At 34.2% G+C, this 21482-nt stretch overlaps 1 protein-coding gene across 36 annotated transcripts in view; it reads right to left on the bottom strand.

Annotated features, from left to right (window-relative positions):
* Positions 1 to 21482, bottom strand: part of rbfox3a (RNA binding fox-1 homolog 3a) — an 886893-nt gene that overhangs the window by 695354 nt on the left and 170057 nt on the right. For all 36 annotated transcript variants that reach the window (XM_087276601.1, XM_087276616.1, XM_087276621.1 and 33 more), the window contains one exon: positions 1892 to 1998. The gene's annotated coding sequence lies outside the window, so the exon portion shown is untranslated. The remainder of the gene's footprint in view (positions 1 to 1891; positions 1999 to 21482) is intronic.

Raw genomic sequence — 21482 nt, 5'->3', positions numbered from 1 at the left:
TGAAAACTTAAAACACTATGGGCCCTATGATACACCCGGTGCAATAAGACATGAATGGCGCGTTTTGTTCCAAATTTTACACCAACAAAACAGTAATTTTTACGTTTTGCACCACAGTGTTTAAATAGCGAATCCACTTGCGCCACTTTGTCGATTCATGGGTGTGTTGGTCTAAAAGAGAGGTGTGCTAAGGCGCATTGTTGGTGAGTTACTACTTTGAGGAACTGAAATAGACCGTGCCATTGACCAACTAAAAGCTGGTCTAAAGTCCAGAGCAGAGCACATTAGTTATGCAGCTATGGGGCTTCAAACGCTTACACATTGCTTAATACACACATGATATACAGCAGTACACAATTATCTTTACATCCACATAAATATAAAAACCACTACCTCCATGCCTTCTTCACCTCGGGGGTTTAGATTTGTCTACTGGTTAGGTTTTGTAAACGTATGCATCACCGTACGGTGCATAAAAATAGGACGCATGTTTGGATATAAGTTTATTTTTTTATTTATTAATGGGCATTTATTTGTTTTCTGAAAATTAGAACTGCATTTAGAAAAAGGTTTGTAACAAATTTTTGTGCTTAACAAAATTAAATATATAAGCTAATGTTTGTCTTCAGTGGAGTGAGTTTCCACTATTTCCTTGTCCACGAAAGCAAATGAGTAGTGTAAAAGTAAAGTAAAGAGAAACTAAATAGGCCGAATGGAAGAGGCTTGTTCTTTATCCTTGTGCAGATGGTTTGTTTAACTGTTTTCACGCTAGCAAAGTATTATGTTTTTCCACTAACAAAGTCTGCCACATAAATAGCAAATGCACCATGGCGCGATGCAACTGATCTTTAAAGGAAATGGGAAATAATACTCTGATTGTTTTAATAAGTTATCCTCAAAACACACCCATAACTCATTAAGAGAATAAGCACAACCCTTTTAGACCTTAGACCAGGACGCAGACCTTATTTTTTCTGTCCCTAAATTAGCAAAGTGGATTCAGACATGTCCTTTATGTCTTTGTGTCATGCACTTTAGACTTTGTGCCTAGAACATTAAAATTGAGCCCTATGTGTGTGTGTATGTGTCATTTCACCAATTATACAGAAACAGTATTTTGGGATTTTGAAAAATGCATATTTTAAACATGGGTTTCAAATTGCATGCTTTTGCAAACTATATCCTAATCATGTCTTAGTAATTGTGTCAAAAATCCAATTTTGTGAAAACAGTGATTCCATGTGGTGTGTTAAAGTACTTGACAACTAAAACAACAATAGCAGATTAAAGGACCTTATGCCGGGGTTTACATGACTTTAAAAAGTGATATTGCCAACTACTGCGCTGGAATGCATAGTACACCATTTTTAATTGCTTTGGCAAATACATGTGCAAAAGAATAATTTTTACAATGTTATATTCTATACCAAAAATAAAATACAAATCTATAAATGCAAAAATTGAACATTTTTTTTTTTTTTTTTTTTTTTAACTGCACCAATAGTATGTAAGATTATTACTAAGGTATTTGTAAATTGTGAGGAGACTGTTGAGAGATTATTAAAATGAAGTCTTTGCAACCATATATCAATTACCAGTTTGCTTAACATTTGCTATTACTAACATGCACAGTCAATAAAATGTTCATCAAAATAAAGTATTATCATTTTAATTTCCTGTGATTTGTGTGTTGAATGTGCAGCCTTAAATGTTGCTTTACAAGACCAAAAGATGGAAACAAAGTATCCTACTTGGAATACTACAAGTACAGCATTCAAACAAATGAATCATGCAAATAACATATTGTATAAATACTATGCAACACTCCCAAAGCAGTTACTTCTAGTCTATACTATGGAAAATGAATGTGAGCTTTCTTCTGTGTGCCTACCAGATCAGAGAAGTCTTGTATTCTTCCGGGAAGTAGACTGCTTGTTCTCCACTGCTATCAGAGACTAGGCTTCAACTGGCAGCATTCCTTCTTGTCTGAACAGGATTCTGAGGAAAATAATGAAGAGATGAAAACAAACTGTGAGATGTAAAGAATTAAATGCACCGCCATTAAAAAAAGTGTCATAACTCATGCCCAAAACCGACGCTGCTAAAAACCAAAATCAAAACATGAACTTGTGCTAAACAGGATGGTTTTTGTCTTATTGTAACCGCTTTAGCTTTAAAATCCTTTCAATAGGATCATCAATAATTTTAAAATATTTAAACATTTATTATTCGTTATAGCAGAGCAGAATTACTCCAGTTTTCCTGTGTCACATGCTCCGTCAGTAATTATTATATGAAATTCATTTGTTAATATTCTATAATGATCAAGGTTGCCTGGTTTTTTCTCGAGTGTTTTTTTTTTTGTTTTCTTTTGTCAATTAATGAAGATTGTTCCTCGCCACTTGGCTTGCTTGTTTTCAGAATTGTGGACCTGCACAATCATTGAAGTTACTCTTCAATGTTTTGGCTTTTAGCAATGACATTTACATTATTACATTGAACTGAACTAAACTGAACTTCAACTGTAAAACTGGACTGAAGCAGTTTCAATTCCCTAGAACTTCATCTATGCCAGAGATGCCCAAACTAGAGCCCGTGGGCAAAATGTGGCCCATGGTAAACTTACCGTCCCTTCTAGAAATTGGTTTAGAAATTTCCATTTCAAATTTAATGTAACATTTTACTTGTTTGTTTTATTTTTAAACTACAAAAAAACTATCTGAAACTAAATGTTTCAACTTAAATGGTGTAAATGAATCAGACTTAGCTTAAAATGCACAGAGGACAAATTGCAGACAATGGTGAGCGAACGAAGGCAAAGGCAGCTTCTGCTTAGTGTATTCAGAATTGAACTCCAGTGTGTTACAAATGTGATTATGTTTCCATTGCAATAAGTTAAAATAAAAATAATATTTAAAAAAACAGTTATACTGGTATACATTAGTTAATACAATTCAAAGTAATGTTTATATTTAATTTTTTAACATTATTAAAGCAATTAGTCAATTATATGACCACTACATATGGAAAAGTTTGGGCACCTCTGACATAAGCTAAGCTGCTTTGACATAATCTACATTGTAAAAGCAATTTAGAAATAAACATGAAAAATTCAGTCATGCTTAATATTCATATAAAAATCAAATTTAAAAAAATGCAGAATGCTTACTGTGGGGTTTGAGTTTAGGAATAGTTTTGATGTAAGAGGACAGAATATACAGTATATCAATCATAAAGTCTATGGATAGTCCCATTAAGCATAAAAACCCAACACGCATGTGTGTCTTTGTGCACGCGTTTAATGTTAGATGTTGGGGGGGGGGCGGGGGGTGGGGGTTTGTATAGAATAAATACAGATCTGTAAAAAATTAAGAGATTTTAATTTTGGCATTAATTTGTATGTTTAATAAATCTGTATGTGTGCTAAATTTGCACAAATTATACATACAACCTTAGCTAGCAAACAGAGAGAACTTAATTTATGACTTATAACCTGCGGAAATGACTAGTAATTAGACATCATTACCCACCACGGTTGAGTTTTACCTGCATTTGATGAAAGTGTTAATTTCAAATAGATTGTGAGGTCTAAATACAACTGCAGTAGCATGCAGGAGTGGTGTGCATGAGACCTAAAAAAACATAAGTGCTTGCACAATTATGGTGCAAATAATCATGATTATATATATATATATATATATATATATATATATATATATATATATATATATATATATATATATATATATATATATATAAATATATATACTGTATTTTTTTTTTATCTATCAGGCCTATAAGTGAGCAAAAAGTGGACTTTGATTTCTTATGTCTACATGTTACTGCACCAGGCACAGTATTTCTCTCTCTCTCTTTGCTCTCCTGGATGGACACCATGCTGGAGGTCATCGATGATGCTGACGGAGAAAAATATAAGGGTTTTCAAACAGTGTGGAGGCCTGAGGCAGCAGGCAGGCTCGGGTCAGCCCTCTGCCGTGCCCAAACAGAACTATTCATTTCATTGCCCTTGTCCCAGCATGAATTCAGCTCTGAACATTTGTTCTGTCTCTTTTTCTAAGTCTCTCACCTTTCTTTGTACCCCGGGTCTGCGGCGCATTTGAACTGCATCTAACCGAGACTGTTCTCTCTCTCTCACCTTAACACACCTTTAACAGTCATTCTCCTGGGACGCTTATTGCTACAGCTCTACAGTCTGTACTCTGCTTCATTCTCTTCCAGCGCTCAAGAAGAAGAAGAAACTTTGGCTTGTTAAGCATCTCACGCATGCTTCAATTCTAAAGGAATAGTTCAGCCAAAAATGAAAATTGTAAGTTTCTGTCCTCTGTTGAACACAAAATAAAATGAAGTGTGTTGAAAATTGGTGAACATTTAATGACTACCAATTTACAACATTTTTTATATATTTTTTTGTTTGTTTTTTTTTTTTTTTTGGAAGGAAACTATTTAAGATTTGGAACACTTGAGGCAGAGTAAATTGTAAGTTTACATTTTTTGATGAACAATCCTTTTAACAGGCAAGCAAATAACAAAATCATACGACTGACTTTCCAATTAACCAATTTGATGCCCCAAACTCTAACTTGGCCGACATGGAATCTAAGCCTGCAGAAATGTTCAGAAAATTTAGCAGATTTCCATAGTTTTTTGAGCTCTTTTTTTATTTTTTTTTAAATGTCTGGGTAAAACAAAAATAAAATAATAGTTATAAAATAACCACATTATTATGATTACTGTTCTTTTTTGTAATGTCTGGGTAAAACAAAAATAAAATAATAGTTTCCCCATTGAACACAATTAATTTATTTTAAGAAACGTAATATTTTGGAACAGTAAACATATCAGGCTAAATAGTTAAAAAATTATAGACTTCTGCTCTATTCATTAGTTTGAAAATCATAGATTTCTTTACAACACATAAAAATATATATAAAAAAACCTTTACATATACCTTGGGAACGGTATAACAGTACATTTTAGCGGCATTAAAACCTTAACTTCTCCAAACTGCGGTAAACCTTGAAACCAGTTATCATCCCATGCCTAGAGCTGAATGTGAGATTGGAATTCTTAATGTCTTTTAGTAGACCAGTTGAAGTCAGAATAATTAAACCCCCTGTTTATTTTTCTCCAATTTCTGTTTAACGAAGAGAAGATTGTTTCAACACATTTCTAAATATAATAGTTTTAATAAATCATTTATAATAACAGATTTATTTTATCTTTGCCATGATGACAGTAAATAATATTTTATTAGATATTTTTTCAAGACGCTTCTATACAGCTTAAAGGGACATTAAAAGGCTTAACTAGGTTAATTGGGTTAACTAGGCAGATAAGAGCAATAAGGCAAGTTATTGTATTATGATGGTCGTTTCTGCAGACAATCAAAAAATATATATATATATATATAAATATATATAAAACGTTCTGCAAAAGAAAAATTATTACCAGACATACTGTGAAAATTTCCTTGCTCAGTTAAACATCATTTGGGAAATATTTAAAAAAGAAAATAAGATTCAAAGAAGGTTTAAAAATTGTAAATGTGCTTAATGTGTTGAAATGTATATTAGTTGTTTTTTATTGGTAATTTCTGCAATATTTTTGAATATGATTTAGGTACAATAGACTTTACATATATTTATGTATCTTAGTAGATGTATTATATGATAGATTTACTAAAGCTTTGTGTTACCAAAACATGTGGTTTTAATTGGATTTGCATTGTATTCAACCTTTTTTCTATGTTATGTTTTCAGTTTCTATACTCTCAAAATCATTTTGCATAAATCCCCAGAAATTTTTACAAATTTATGCACAGAAATACCAAATAAAAATCTTAAAAGGTCAGCAGATTATGACTTATTCATCACCCAACAATGCTAAATTAATTCGGTATCAATCACAATCTTTTCCCACAAAAAAATGAAAATAAAAATGCCGCCCTCAGCTGTAAACAGCACAAATCTGTCTTCTCAATCGCTTGATCAAGGTATCTGTTCTCCAAAGTGTTTCGAGAGCCAGCAGCTTTGGGGCAGACAGCTTTGAAGCCCCTGGAAATACAATGGCAGCGCTGAGAAAAGCTCCACTTTAGCTCCCCGTGTCCACCCCTCGTCGCTTTTCTGGCAGCTCGCACAATCCCTCTCCTCCAACATGCCTTCCAAAAATAAGGACAGACGATCTCAGGATTCTTTAATGAACTGTCAAGCGCCTCAGCTCCAGGGTGTACACAAAGATAGGCACCTCAGCAGAGCTCAAACTTACTGTACAGAATTGAGTAAAAGAGAAACCTGCAGAAAAGGCTTTCACTTGAGTATTTCCAGCTCTGGTTTATGTCAAAGTAAGCAATCTGAAGTGTTGATTGCTCAAATGTTCATTTGCTTGTGCTTTTCTATTGAGCTTTGAAGTGTTTCTCATAACTGAAAATCTAAGGTGACGCAACTCACACAATGTCATTTTGTCTGCAACGATTCAATTTCTTGTGCGTAAGGGAAAAAATGAACAGTTTTCAGTGAATTATTTCAAATGGGAGTTCTCTGATTGTGTCTGAAAATTGTGAAAAACAAACTGCACAGAACAGTAAAACCAGATGATGATGCACAAAAAGACACATCAGCCTTACCTGTATTTAATATAACCTACTGTATGTCAGTTCTCAATTTGACACTATAGACATTTAATGTTTTATTTTGTTTTAATAAAAATAACTTTTTATTCATAATTTATATTTATGGAAACATATCTCTCTATTAGTTTGCTGTTTAAACTCTAAAAGCGCCAAAAAAAAAAAAAATTTAGGACAACCCCTGAATCACTATATCCATATTTAGCATCAAAACACAAGAAATTCGGAGCTGGTAATTGGCTAAAAGAAGTATAATAATGTACAAAGTATAAAACTACAAACAATCCTGAGCTGTAATGTCAATCATCAGAAAAGTATAACATCTAAAATCTATTATTTAAGTTTAGAAAGTATAGCAAAGCACTAATGTACAATTCAGATAACAGCTAAGAAAAATAAATATTTAATCAGAATAGTGTCAAATTTAAAGTGTGACACAAATATGAGAAACTTTACAGATTGTAAACAGTGGACCTGATCCTAAACCATCAAATGAATTAATTCACTAATGCTGATCCTGGACCATCAAATAAATAAAATCACTAATGCTGATCCTGGACCATCAAATTCATAAAGTCACTGATGTTCATTCTGGACCATCAAACATATAAATTCCCTAAAGTTGATCCTGGACCATCAAATGTATTAATTCACTAATGCTAAACCTGGACCATCTAAGAAATGAAGTCAATAATGCTGATCCTAGACTATCAAATATATAAATTTACTAATGCTGATCCTGGACCATCAAATATGTAAACTCACTAATATTGATCCTAGACCATCAAATTCATAAAGTCACTAATGTTGATCCTGGACCATCAAATATAAAAATTTACTAATGTAGATCCAGGACCATCAAATATATATTTTATTACAGCATAAATTTACTAATCTTGATCATGGACCATTTAATTCTATTTTATTAAGGGGCTAATTTCACTAATGTTGATCCTGGACCATCAAATATATGAATTCACTAATATTGATCCTGGACCATCAAATATGAAGATTCACTATTGTTGATCCTGGACCATCAAATATATAAATTTAATGATGCTGATCCTGGACCATCAAATATATAAACTCACTAATATTGATCCTAAACCATCAAATTCATAAATTCACCAATGTTGATCCTGGACCATCAAATATATAAATTCACTAATGCTGATCCTGGACCATTAAACATATAAATTCCCTAAAGTTGATCCTGGACTATCAAATTCATAAATTCACTAATGTTGATCCTGGACCATCAAATATATAAATTCACTAATGCTGATCCTGGACCATCAAACATATAAATTCACTAATGCTGATCCTGGACCATCAGATATATTTTATTACAGTGTAAATTAATTAATGCTGATCCTGGACCATTAAACATATAAATTCACTAATGTTGATCCTGGGCCATCAAATATAACAATTCACTAATGCTGATCCTGGACCATCAAACATATGAATTTATTACTGTTGATCCTGTACCATCAAATGTATAAATTCACTAATGCTGATCCTGGACCATCAAACATATAAATTCACCAATGTTGCTCCTGGACCATCAAATTCATAAAGTCACTAATGCTGATCCTGGACCATCAAACATATAAATTCACTAATGTTGATCCTGGACCATTAAATATATTTTATTACAGTGTAAATTCACTATTGCTGATCCTGGACCATCAGTTATGTTTTATCACAACATAAATTCACTAATGCTTATCCTGGACCACCACATTTATTTTAATAAAATGTAAATTCAATAATGCTGATCCTGGACAATCAAATTCATATCATTACAGTTTAAATTCACTAAAGCTGATCCTGGACCATGTCATTAGTGTTAAATCACAACTATAAATTCATAAAACTTAAACTTGAAATTTAAAACTAATTCTGTGCCACTTTCTTAGACAAGCAGAACATTCAGACTAACCTGACATGGTGGAGTAACATCAGCAATTAACAGGAGAAATAGTGAAAACTTGCTCGTATAGAATTTATAACACAAACAACAGCAACCCCGAAAGGCTGGGAATATAATTAAACTGTCCTGAAACCAAGAGAAGAGTATGAAATGAATATGTTTTGTGTGAATACATTTAGGATGCATCAGCTGTCAATTAATCAGTTACTGTCTGAATGGATTACTCGAAACGCAAGTACTCAACACTGATGTTCTATTCTTTTCTGTAATTGACCCCGAATATAACTTTAGCATATGGAGACACACGACAATAACCAGTAACTGACCAGTGGAAGATGATAGGTAAGATGATCCGTCTCAAACCTATAACCTGAAGATTCAGATAAACTAAATGAAAAAAATATTTACAATCTTTTATAATTTCCTAGATGCATTATTGTCTTGTTTGAGATGCCACCATTTGCATGTGTTGAGTTATGAGTAAGGGAATCAATTTGTAAGATTTTAATTGATCCAAACGTCATTATACTTGTAGGCATAGCTTCATTCTTTTTTTTGTTTTCATTTACGCTCACATCCTGAATATTTACCAAAAATATTTTCAACCGAAATCCCATTTTCTGCATTTAAATATATTTAGGGACTATGCTGACACAAAATCCAGGAAAAATAGGCTGGTTAAATATTTTTTATTTCAAAGTAATCTAAAAATGTAAGTATGTAAGTAAGTAAATAGTAAGTAAGTAAATAAATAAATAAATAAATAATAAAATAAATAAATAAATACATAAAATAACTGTGCTGAATGAATATTTTTCAATATTAAAAGCAGATTGACAGCAGCAAAATGAATATGTAGGAAAACTATATTTAAAAAAAAGTTGATTATTACTTTAGTAATTGTCTTTCAACAACCAAAAGTCATATTTACATTTCTGGTGCTAATTTTCTGTGCAGCACAAATTCCTGAACATTAGAGTATCATCAACAATTGTATATCAGACAGCACCAACAAGAGTAAAACATGCTTGAAAAAACCTAAACCAGGCTAACTAGTCAAATCCTTCAATCAACAGGTTAACCTGTCACATGATAACCTGTCATGTGATTCAGTGTTTTTAAGCATAATAAAAATGTCCAGCGTGACCTTATATATCTGAACAATTGTGCATTTCTGGCCTTGACAAACAGACATCCAAAAAAAATAAAAAACACGAGAAAAGACAAGAAGAACAGCCTTGTAATAATAAAAATAATAAATAATAAAAAAAAAGAAAAAATCCAACCAAGACAAGGTGTTTGTTAAAGACAGGAGCTTGTTTGAACCTGAAGGCTGAACATGCCTGCACATACACATTTGCATCCACACATGCCCACAAAAGATGTTGCCACACAAAAAAGCAATGTACAATTACTTTGTGATAAAATACCCACACATTAGCATAATAAAGAACAATATGCCAGCTTAGCACAACTCTAATGATAGAGCGCTGAAAATAGAGCCGAGCTACGAGCGACTGAAACTGCATGAAAACTTGCAGACAGACATTCAGCAAGCACAATTTGATAAGCTGCCGAAGAAAATTGTTTGTATATTAAACAGTCAATAGTAGCAGGTTATAACAAACCCAAACAACCTTCTGTTTTCTAAGCAATGCTGATTTGATTTGGACTGATTTTTTTTTTTGTTTTGGCATTTGAAAGTCTGCTATCATGGCAGAAGAAGCAGTTCATCCAGAAAAGGGATGTGAGGATTATACACATGTATGTTATTTGTGCTCTGCTGCATTTTCCGTGTCAGCTCTCCTGACATCAGCGCCTGCAAGCGAGTTTCTAGTGAACGGGGCCCACAGATTTATTTATTTTTTTTATTTATTTTATTTTTTCCTTTGTCTGCACAGCAGCCTGACACAGCGTCTACAGCGGACATGAACAGCGCGTCATAGCCCGTCAAAACAAAACAGCGCCCATTGTAATCAATGACACATCTACACTGGAAGCAAGAAGCATCCATTGCTGCAGACTGAAATGCATTTTTAGCTGATGGGCTATATTTTTTAACTATGTTTATTTCCTGTTCATCTCAAATCTCATGTTAAAAGTAAACACTTTATTTTTAATTGTAATAAATGTATTTAAATGTAATACATAAAATCTACAATTCGATTAAAAATATCACAGTGCATTTACTTTTTATACATATACAATGTGAAAACTGCAGTTATTATCTAACTTTTATGATATGGTCGAGCACAGAACAAGAATTAGACTCGTTTACAACTTTTAGAAATTCAAAAGTTGTAAATATTAAATTTACGACAGGTAATATAATTTTATTTTGGTGTAAAAGTAAGTAAATAAGACATTACAAACAACAATATATCGAAAAACCAATGGATAAAAACATGGTATCATCTATGGACAGTTACCATGCAGTCCACATTTAACAGAGATTGCCAGTCAGTCAGTTACACGTGATTGTAGTACTGTAAAAGAGTTTGATAAACAGAAAAACATATCAATTCAAAGATTTTGTTTGAGAGGATATCTTTTTTTAAAAAACAGTAAAACCTACAAAAAAATTACGATGTTTATGTAAAATTGCTCATTAACAAATAACGAACACAGCAAGTTTATTAAATCAATGATGCATAAATATTGACATATATTATCTTCTGACGAATCTTTAAATAACCAATTACAACATCATCCATTATTTACTTAAAAAATATCCCAAAATTTAGCAGATATGATGATTAACTCAGATATAGTCAGAAATAAGAAATCCACTTTCACTTTTTGTCAGAATTTGATAAAGTGTGAAGAATTTTTGAATACAGCAACAGGTGAAAATATAAATATAAAAACATGCATTACCTGCTCTACATGTAATGTGGTCTACATGTTAAAATGTCCTTGCCAAAAATATATATGGGAACAGAAATCAAGTATTTGACGACAAAATATAACTTCGGCTGTAGCAAGATATTTTATAGATTTTGGATATGACGTTAAACAACTCGAATGGAAAGAAATCAAATAATTTTTTGAGTCACATAGAGGAGGTAATCTAAATAAAAGATTATTACAATGAGAAGTGTTCTGGATTTATAAATTAAAATCACTTGCACCAAAAGTAATGAATGAGGAATTGGACCTTTTATTCTTTCTTTAACGGTTCGTTGTTTAACTATAATATAGTGAATCATGAATTTTGAAGATGTAATGATTTAAATAATGAGATGAAAATGTATTTTTAAATGTTTTGAACTGTTGAAATTTTATTGTATTGATGCAGACATGAATAATAATGATAACTGATATGCTATTTTTCTGTAAAATAATGTTTTTAAAGGGGAAGGTAAATATTTCCTGTGTGGTTAATTATGGTATATAGAAATAAAAATGAGATTGTTTTTAATCATCAAGTGGCCGTCTAACTAACGACGCAATGTGATTGATTGTGGGACAAATTGGGTGGAGTGAGAGGATTGTGTCACACTGAGGAAGGCATTGTATTAAAACGTTTGTGTTTTGTATCACTTAAAGAATGTAAAATAAAAACGACGAAGCAATTATTCAATGAGTGCGAATCATGACATCCGAGTTATTAATCTAATACATAAGATTTCACATTTTATTATATATATAATTATATGTTTTAATTAAATTTTGAACCTAACTTGCACAGATCCCTCCATGGCCTGGCCCCTAAATAGATTTCTGATCTACCTAAAATACATCAACCCATGAGATCTCTGAGGATCGACTCTATTTGACAGTTCCGCGATCACGTTTGAATTGTCGAGGTGATGGAGCTTTTTCAGTTGCAGCTCCAAGACTTTGGAATGACTTCCACTCTCCTTAAGAATATCTCCTACTTCGGGCTAGTTTCAAAGGTCACTGAAAACACATTTATATTCTTTAGCATTTAGTCATGTGTTGTGGGATTATGTATGTTTTGTGTAATCTTTTATGTACAGCACTTTGGTACCCACTGTAGTTGGTTGAAAGTGTTCTAGAAATAAATTGAGTTGAGTTGAGATTTAAAAATGATTATTTAGTATACTATTTTACTTTATATAAAAATTTATTAAATTCTAATGAAAGAAAACAGATTTGTGAGGAATATTAGTTAATATATCATAAAATAAATAATAATAATAATAATAATAATAATAATAATAAATACATTTAAATAAACATAATTAAACCCCACATTTAAGTAAATAAATGAAAACGGTTTCACTTGATTACTTGCATGCCTTACAATTAATGGACATTTCAATTTATTAAAACAAATGAAAATATATAATGAAATTGATATAATCTTTCTGGGATGCTGACTACAAAAATTAAACTTAAAAATACCTCATAAAATATTTAGCTTTTACTCTAAACTCACTTTATAACTTCAGCCGAGTGTTCAAAATAAAACCTTATGTGATATGATTCTGTCCTCGTGTGTTTATTAGTCACGCTGAACCTATTAAAACATTTAAATCCTCGGTTTATAATGTAATGCTATGATATGAGGATTTCTCCGGGTGTTTTCTTCATGGATATTTGGAGCACCTTCGGGCATCTGTGAATATTTACCACTGATCACAGAACCATACTTGCCTTACAGGATGCGTGACAATCTCTGCTTTACTCAGTCATGTTTGTGATTTCATTTCAATAAATTCATTACGGATATAATCTTTTACTGCCAAACACAGAGTGTGTATCTTTCCACTCTGCAACCAACATACCTCTTTAGTTTGATTCTGTTTGAGAAGGGCAATCAGTTCTGTGCCAGTGCCCTCACCACAGATTGACATGCTCTCCAGTGGCTTCTACAGCCACAGCACACTTTGACCCACTGCCTACTTCCTTCAATCGTAACCCCCCCTACCCTCTCTCTCGCTGGCACCACTAGCCAAGCCTGCTGCTGGAATCCAGTGAAGTGAGACCACTGTGAAAAATTCATTCCGCAGCTTCTAAAAAGCGCTTTGATTCTTAAACCAGGAGCGCTTGAAGTCCCGCTGTCCTCAAATAACCCGCATCTACAAACCAATCTGCTCTATACAGCGATATGCTGAGATTGAGTTAATGACGGCCTCAAATCAATGGAGCCTGCTGATCTGGACAGACAAAGAGAATTACGGCAGGATAGAACTGAAAGATGATCTGATATGTGTATCAAACCTTTTACATTCCTCACAACAAAAATGTTATTGGAACATGGCAGCGGATGCTAATCATGTAAGAAGGTTGATTGATTAGAACGGATTAGATTTTTCTGACTATTTTAATACTTTCTATATGAATAAATATGGGGCAGCGCGGTGGCTCAGTGGCTAGCACTGTCACCTCACAGCAAAAAAGTTACTAGTTCGAGCCACAGCTGGGCCAGTTGGCAAGTCTGTTTGGAGTTTGCATGTTCTCCCCGTGTTCACATGGGTTTCCTCCAGGTGCTCTGGTTTCCCCCACAGGCCAAAGACATGCACTATAGGTGAATTGGATGAACTAAATTCTCTGTAGTGTGCGAATGCAAGAGTGCATGGGTGTTTACCAGTACTGGGTTGTGACTGGAAGGGCATCCCCTGCGTAAAACATATGTTGGAATAGTTAGCGGTTCATTCCACTGTGTCAACCCCTGATAATCAAGGACTAAGCTGAAAGAGAATGAATGAATGAGTAAATTAATGAATGAATGAATATGCTCACACTTTACAAAAAGGTTTCATTACATAATGTTTATAAACGTATTAAATATTTATGGTAATAAATACTAAGAAAAAAAATGTTTTTTTTAATTAAATACAGCATACTTAAAGCACTTGCAAACAGTGCCTTTAAGATAGCACTTGTGCAGTCTAATAACTGACCTTTACATTGTAACCTAAAATAATATTGACGACTGTTTTTTTTTCCCTTAAAGTAAACTGATTATTACTTGTTTAGAACTAAACTACTCTGGTCACACTGCACATTTCTGATTCAGACCCTAAAGGTTAAATTACATTTACCCACTAATTACTCACCCTAAAGTACCTGCAAACCTTTATGAGTTCTGTTGAACACAAAATAAGATATTTGGAAGAAAGTTGTAACCTGTGACCATTAACTTCTATAGCAGAAAAGATAACTACTATAGAAAGTTACTGGTTACAGGCTTTCAGTATTCTTCAAAATATCATGAAGAAACTCAAAGTTTAGGAAGAAGTAATGGGTGGGTAAACGTTTTTAATTGTGAATTTTTTGGGGGGTGAACTATCTCTTTAAAGGGTCAAAAAAACACATTTTTTAAAATGTTGACAGCCATACATTTGTCCCACTTTGCTAAAAACACTATTAGGACACATATATATGGCAAAAAGTAAAAATGGATTGTTTTTGCTTCATTTCGAGCAAAATCATTCTTCAGGTTTGAAAATAAATTGAGCTACTATAAGAGTTCGCCCTTAGCTGATGATTGATTATAGAGCCTATTTGGCATGCTGTCCGGGAAGGGGCCCAGTGCTGCCCTGACAAGGAAATGGTAGGAGTAGGGGTGGAAGGGGGATTCTTTAAAACGAAGATGGCTGAAGTAAGATACTTTGGTAATTTATAGTTGATAAGGAATCGTCTGATTGGTAAATCAGTGTTAGCTAATGTGGACCAGGTGCTATCAATAATAAGCGCGTGCTCCTCTCGAAATTAGTTTATAAATAAACTTCTCGTCATGGCAATTAGATCATTGTGTAAATTCCAGCGTGGAGACTGGATTTTAACACAATGTGACGGCTTTGAGTTTTCATCATTAATTTACGAGAAAGACTTGGTTCGAACCAATCAGTGTGCTCTGAGGTGCAACTTCATTAATATTGTTATAACTTTGAAGCCTGATTTTACCTATCACAGTGTTCAGACGGCAGAGAGACACATGTTGTGTTGCCAACCATATTTAAAACAAGTGTAAGAAGAAGAATTGTTTGGAGTTATGGGTCGTTAGTGTTGCATTTATAAATGTGCCACAACGTAGGTTTTGTTTCCAGTTTCCCGCTATGAGAGCACAGCTCAGATCACAGTGGTCTGCTAACACATGGCAAAAATGTTTGTAAGGAACATATATATATAATTTCTGTATGATTTCTGCAGCATTTTGCAACAGTCTATACACATGGCTGTTTGAAGCTATTCTTTGCACCTACCGAGAAATGCAGAGAGTTTTTTTTCTCCCATACAGCATGCGGTATCAAATTCCATTAAAACTACAGTCTACCAGCAGTTCTTCACATCAATATCTTGTTTGTCATGAGGGGCATGAATGAAACGTCACTGAATGAAAGTGAAAGTGCCAAACTGCAGTTAAAGTCGATAAATTAAGAATGAAACACCCGAAATTACATGAAACTACAGAGGAAATGTGGATAGCGCAATGACATGACGTTAATCAATCTATGTGCTGTAACATGTAAAACGCTATCATGAAAGAAACATTAAAAAAGCAACTCATGTAAACACCTTAATCATATTATTGTCTTATTCAAATTAAGGCAAACAATTTGATTAGTGATGTCCATGTAAACATAGTCACTGTTTGTCTCCCCTGCGTTTGTGTTTGTGTTGCCGCTGTGAAAATCAGCACATGCACGTACTGACATTCCCTTTTTTATGCAAACCCTTTCATCTTTTGCCACTCGACACTCCCACCTAAAACAAAGGTGGACTCACCCCCTTTCCTGACTTTTGTCAAACTGTATATGTGAAAACACCCTGCGGAGACGATTGGGGTTTTATGCCCCTTTAAGAACCAGCATAACAATTGTTGGCTCAGGAATCAGATTAATTCCACTATGTTTTTTTTGTTGTTTTTTTAGCAAAAAATAAACAGCTCATAAAAGTTGGAATTTCAAATGAATTTGGTTCCATATTTTCATAAAACACCCAACCATTGTTCTGTGGTCAACACTAGATGGCAGCCATTAGGGCAAAACAGCTGGGCTACTCATCATACAAACATTGCTTTTCAGGCTCTAGATTGTTTTAGAACATTAGCCATGCATTACATAGGGATCCCCGCCTGATAGACTCTTTCTTTCTCATTAAACGAGTCGAGAAGATTCAATTAAGAATATGTCAAGGGGCCTGAGGTGCTTCTTATATATAGCTTAACTCCAGTTGGTAAACAACTCCTCGCCTGTTTTCCTGGTTTGGTTTAAACTCAAATCTCAGAGGACACACTAAACTGCACCAACAGTGACTACACCGTTGGAAGAAAAAAAAATAAATAATGCGCACGTAGAAGCCAAGGGTCTCCAGAAACCCTCTTGTGCATGTATAAAGGATTTAAAGAGAATAAAATGCAGCTAATTAAAATAGTGTTTCCGTGAGATGTTAATGAGGTTTTTGTTACACTTGGGTGGACGTCCTTACATGATGTAGTTCTAATCCCACTGAGTCAGTGCTCTTTGTCCTTGCATAGCTGGCAGCTATAATCCTCAAAAAACATTCAGTCAAACATAATTACCGAGCAGTCACATCTGCACATTCAGAAAGTCACCGCATTACTCATCATCAACATCGGCCCTTTTATTCCAATTTTTGTCATTAAAAACACCTAACCGTGCGCAGCATCTTCCCTCAGTTTGTGTCTCTCTCATGACTGCGTTCTCATTGCCGACGTCTGGCTCATTTCAAATGAAGCATGTTGCGGTAATGAGCCCATGATGATATCAGCCGTCATGTGTAACCACACATCGGAATGTCAGCAGTTCTGCTGCGGGCTGAAGGTGAGGGGAGCAATAACGACGTGTTTTTGTAAGGCTTCCGCCCACTCTCTGGTGCATTGGGCCCCTGTGAGCGTGCAGGCCCCGAGGGAAAGCTCCAGACGAAGGCTGGATTGCACTTACTCCTTGACAGATTGCGTGTTTATGCTACTACGTTAACACAGTGTCCTAATCAGACGCGATGCAACATGACGCTGTGACACACCATAAAACATATTCATCCCATGTTAATCCTAACCAGTCATGATGGCAATCATGGATCCTAAAGCTCAACGACAGCATACAAACTTAGTAAATGAAAGTGACTCACAATATTTCTGCTGCCATATTAGTTTGGATAAATGCTTATTTGTAGTGTTACTGTAATAGTCCGGGTGAGTCAATAAAGCATTAGCTGATAGTTATGGATTTTTTCATCAGGTAATACATTTTTTATGATGATATTTGATGTGAAATACTTTAGAATAGTTCGTGTAGAAGCGAAGACAACATTTCCCCATGAAAAAGAAGATTTCTACAAAATTAATTCGGATTAGTCTTAGTCCTTATGTATTAGGGGTCATCACAGCGGAATGAACCGCCAACTATTCCAGCATAGGTTTTACACAGTGGATACCTTTCCAGCAGCAACCCAGTACTAGGAAATACCCATACACACTTATTCTCACACACACAACAAAACAACCAATTTAGTTTATTCAATTCACCTATTATGCATTTTTTGGACTGTGGAGGAAACCGGAGCACACTGAGGAAACCCATAACAACACGGGGAGAACATGCAAACTCCACACTGAAATGCCAACTGGCCCAGCTGGGACTTGAACCAGTGACCTTCTTACTGCGAGACAACAGTTCTAACCACTAAGCCACTTTCTTTAAAACTACAATTTGGAAAGGATTTTGTAAAAAGAAAGTTTCCGACGTTTTCTTGCAGTTTACTTTGTTTTTCCAGTCAAGGTTGTAAAGCTAAATCTGTTGTGCACATTTTATTTGTTTCTGTAATCAGGCTCAGAAAAGTTTATTTCAAGATTTGTATTTATTTGCCAATATATTGCTTATCTATATCAGCCAAAATTTCCATACTGGTGCAATCCTTATATGAAGTTGTTCATCCAAAACTCTGATAGTTTAAATTTTTTGACACGTAGATCAAGATGTCACTATCTTTGCTACACTAAAAAAAAAAAAAAAAAAAAAAAAAAGGGTCATAATCTGACAGAAAACTGGTCCATTCACGCAATGTGTCAGTGTTAATGCTTCTCATTTTCTTTGAACGGAGTCAAGCCAATTGTTGCCTAACTGAATTGAGTCAGTTGAGTCGTGTTGGGTCCATTGCATGTGGCAGAAGTTGAAAGAAATGTAAACTTTTCACTAGATACAGTGCAGCTGATGCATCTTCTGATTTGATTCTGATGAAGCTTCCTGCACTAGTGCGGTCTGGTTTGGTTCACACCATTGTTAGTAGTGTCGATTAGTCTTACACGTGTCTAATACTGATCTAAAAAATTAAAAATGCCAAAACTAGGGACAGCGGGCCAGAGTTGGCCCATGGTAAACTTTGATTTGGCCCTCCATCTTATTTAAGAAGAGAGAGAGAATGATAAGGATTCAAGATTGTCAATAAAAATTTAACATAATCCTTTTTTTATTATTATTATTGTTAAAAGCTAACTGACATTAAATCAGATTTTGTTCAAATGTACAAACTGTCCCCCGACAATCCAGAGACTTTGGTGAGGGAATCAAGTCAAAGGCAGATTCTGCTTGACTCGTGTATTCAGCATTGAACTCCACTGTGATATAAATGTGATTGCTTATATTTTTTATTGCAATACGTTATCATTAAAAAGGCTATAATGCATTCATTTATACAATTTAAAGTAATATTTTCTATTTATTTAAAACTTGGAAATATTTTGAAACCCATGACAACTTTAATGCAATATAGTTTGGTATATTTATCTTCGGCCCACGGCTCAATGATATTTGGCTTTTGGCCCGTCATACAAAAACATTCGGACACCCCTTATCTAAATTACACATTTCTATAGCAAGCAAGCAGATTTTCTGATTTTAGCAGTTGGTGGTTGGCTGTTTTATTCAGAAAGTGGGAGTAATTCCATTTTCTGCAGTCCACTTTTTTTCTGCAGTCCACTCTGTTTAGCCAATTTTTCGTTAGGACAAAGTGCTATGCAGCAAACCAATGATATTGAACATGCACGCATGACCTGCTTTACAAGCTCACTTAAAAGTGTTGTGCAAACAAAACACAAAGAGCATTTAAAGCCACAGGTAAAGTAAACACATCCCAAACAAGGTGGTCAGTTTCTCCGGAGGCATAGAAACACATGCCTCAATTAGGTCAAAACGAAGAGGTGTCTCCTCTCCCCGGGCCGCTCTATCACAGCAGTAACAAGGTAGGTTAAAGAATACCGCCTACAGGCTTCATTCTTCCTAGGCTTAAAGCTGCATTTGTGTGTATGTGTGTGAGCGAGTGTGAATATGGTCTGTTCTATCAAGAATGCGTACAGTTTTTTTTCCCCCGTTACTGAGCCAATTACAGAGATAAAGTGGACTCTCAGGAACGCGAGTGCTCTCGTTCCTAACATCTTTAGCCCTGAATCTGACATGACACACAATGAACCTGACACAATGCACCTGATTTGTCAAAAATACAATTCAAAGGCAGTGTGGGAGACCAAAAGTGCCTTATACAATCAGATCGACCCATTTTCGGAAAGTTACACAAAGCAGCAAGGTCCTATATTGAAGGATAACATACACACCCAAGAGAGAGAAGCTTTACAGCCTAAAAATCATTGCTTTTCAAGCAATTGTAAAAGTTCTTATTTGCTTAATCCTCTGAAGACTGAGGAGAAGAAAAAAATACTTGCAATCTATGCCTAGTGTTGTATGAAGTAAAAAAAAATGTGAAAGGAAGGAAAGAATGGTCAAAATAAGACAGACTTTTAAATAAGTGAAGCAGCAATAAACGTTTAAGATGCAGGTGAAGTCTTGTACAAAACTTGTACTCTAGGTAATCAATCCTGACAAATAATTACTTTCTTCAATTATTTTATAATTATTTCAAATGCCATATCTTAGAGTTTAACCCTCTCAAGGCAGGCGTTGCTGATTTGCAAAAGTTAAAAGCATAGATTTTTCCTGTTTCTAAAATTTATTTGAGCCTGAAAGGGTTAAGGTTCTGGTTGCTCCAAAATTCAAGTGTGCTATAGTTACACAAAACTTACATATATAGCAGTGCTTCCAACAGGTTTGAAATATACTTGCGTGGTAGCCAGATTAAAACATACCTTTTACCCAGAGAACTTGGTTATGTGATAAAAAAGTTGTTGTTTTATAACAACAGTTTTATACATTATGACACTATTAAACACAGTTTCTTTTCAATGGGTTTAAGTTTAAAAAAATACTGTTGAAATAAAAAAGAAATCCACTATTTTCTACTCAGGAGCCATGTGCACCCACTGGCAGGAAAATCTGCTGCTGACATTTTGTATACAGTATTAAAAAAGCATGATAAGTGTACTGTAATATATGCAACATTATCCAATAAAAAAACATACAGCAAATGAGAAATAAACGACAAAGGAATAAAAACAGACAATATATCTAAAAAGTATAATAATTACAAGAATAAAAATGTAGATTATTAAGTCCAGTTTAGATGTAATTTAATTCGCTCTGAGTATATAAAAAGGTTTTTATGAGTCGAATTAACGCTAAGCACATGCTGTCAGCTGCGAAGCCAATAGAAAATAGAATAGCTGCTACATTTTAGAAAGCAAAACCAAAAGCCTAATATCTGACATTTTAGGAGAATTAAGAAACCACAGAATGGCAAATTTTTTAAGTTCCAAAAAGGAGCGTTTCTGTGGGTCCTGTGGCTCTCTGCAGAGCATGTGAGACTGTCTATGGGAGTGCTGACAGGTCTCACGCACACACAACGAGTAGGAAACATGTAGGGTGAGATAAGATTTTCCACCAGGTAAGTGATCACGGATGTTTGGCTATTGAGTGGATACCAAAAAATAATAAATTAATTAATTAAAAAAAAAAAAAACTGTAAAAGAATGATAATAATGAAAATAAATAAATAAAAAAGTCTCCAAATTTACTT

This window comes from Danio rerio, chromosome 12 (genome assembly GCF_052040795.2).
Source record: "Danio rerio strain M-AB ecotype USA chromosome 12, GRCz13ab, whole genome shotgun sequence".
In the NCBI taxonomy this organism is placed as follows: domain Eukaryota; kingdom Metazoa; phylum Chordata; class Actinopteri; order Cypriniformes; family Danionidae; genus Danio; species Danio rerio.
This window is presented reverse-complemented; position numbering and strand designations above follow the sequence as displayed.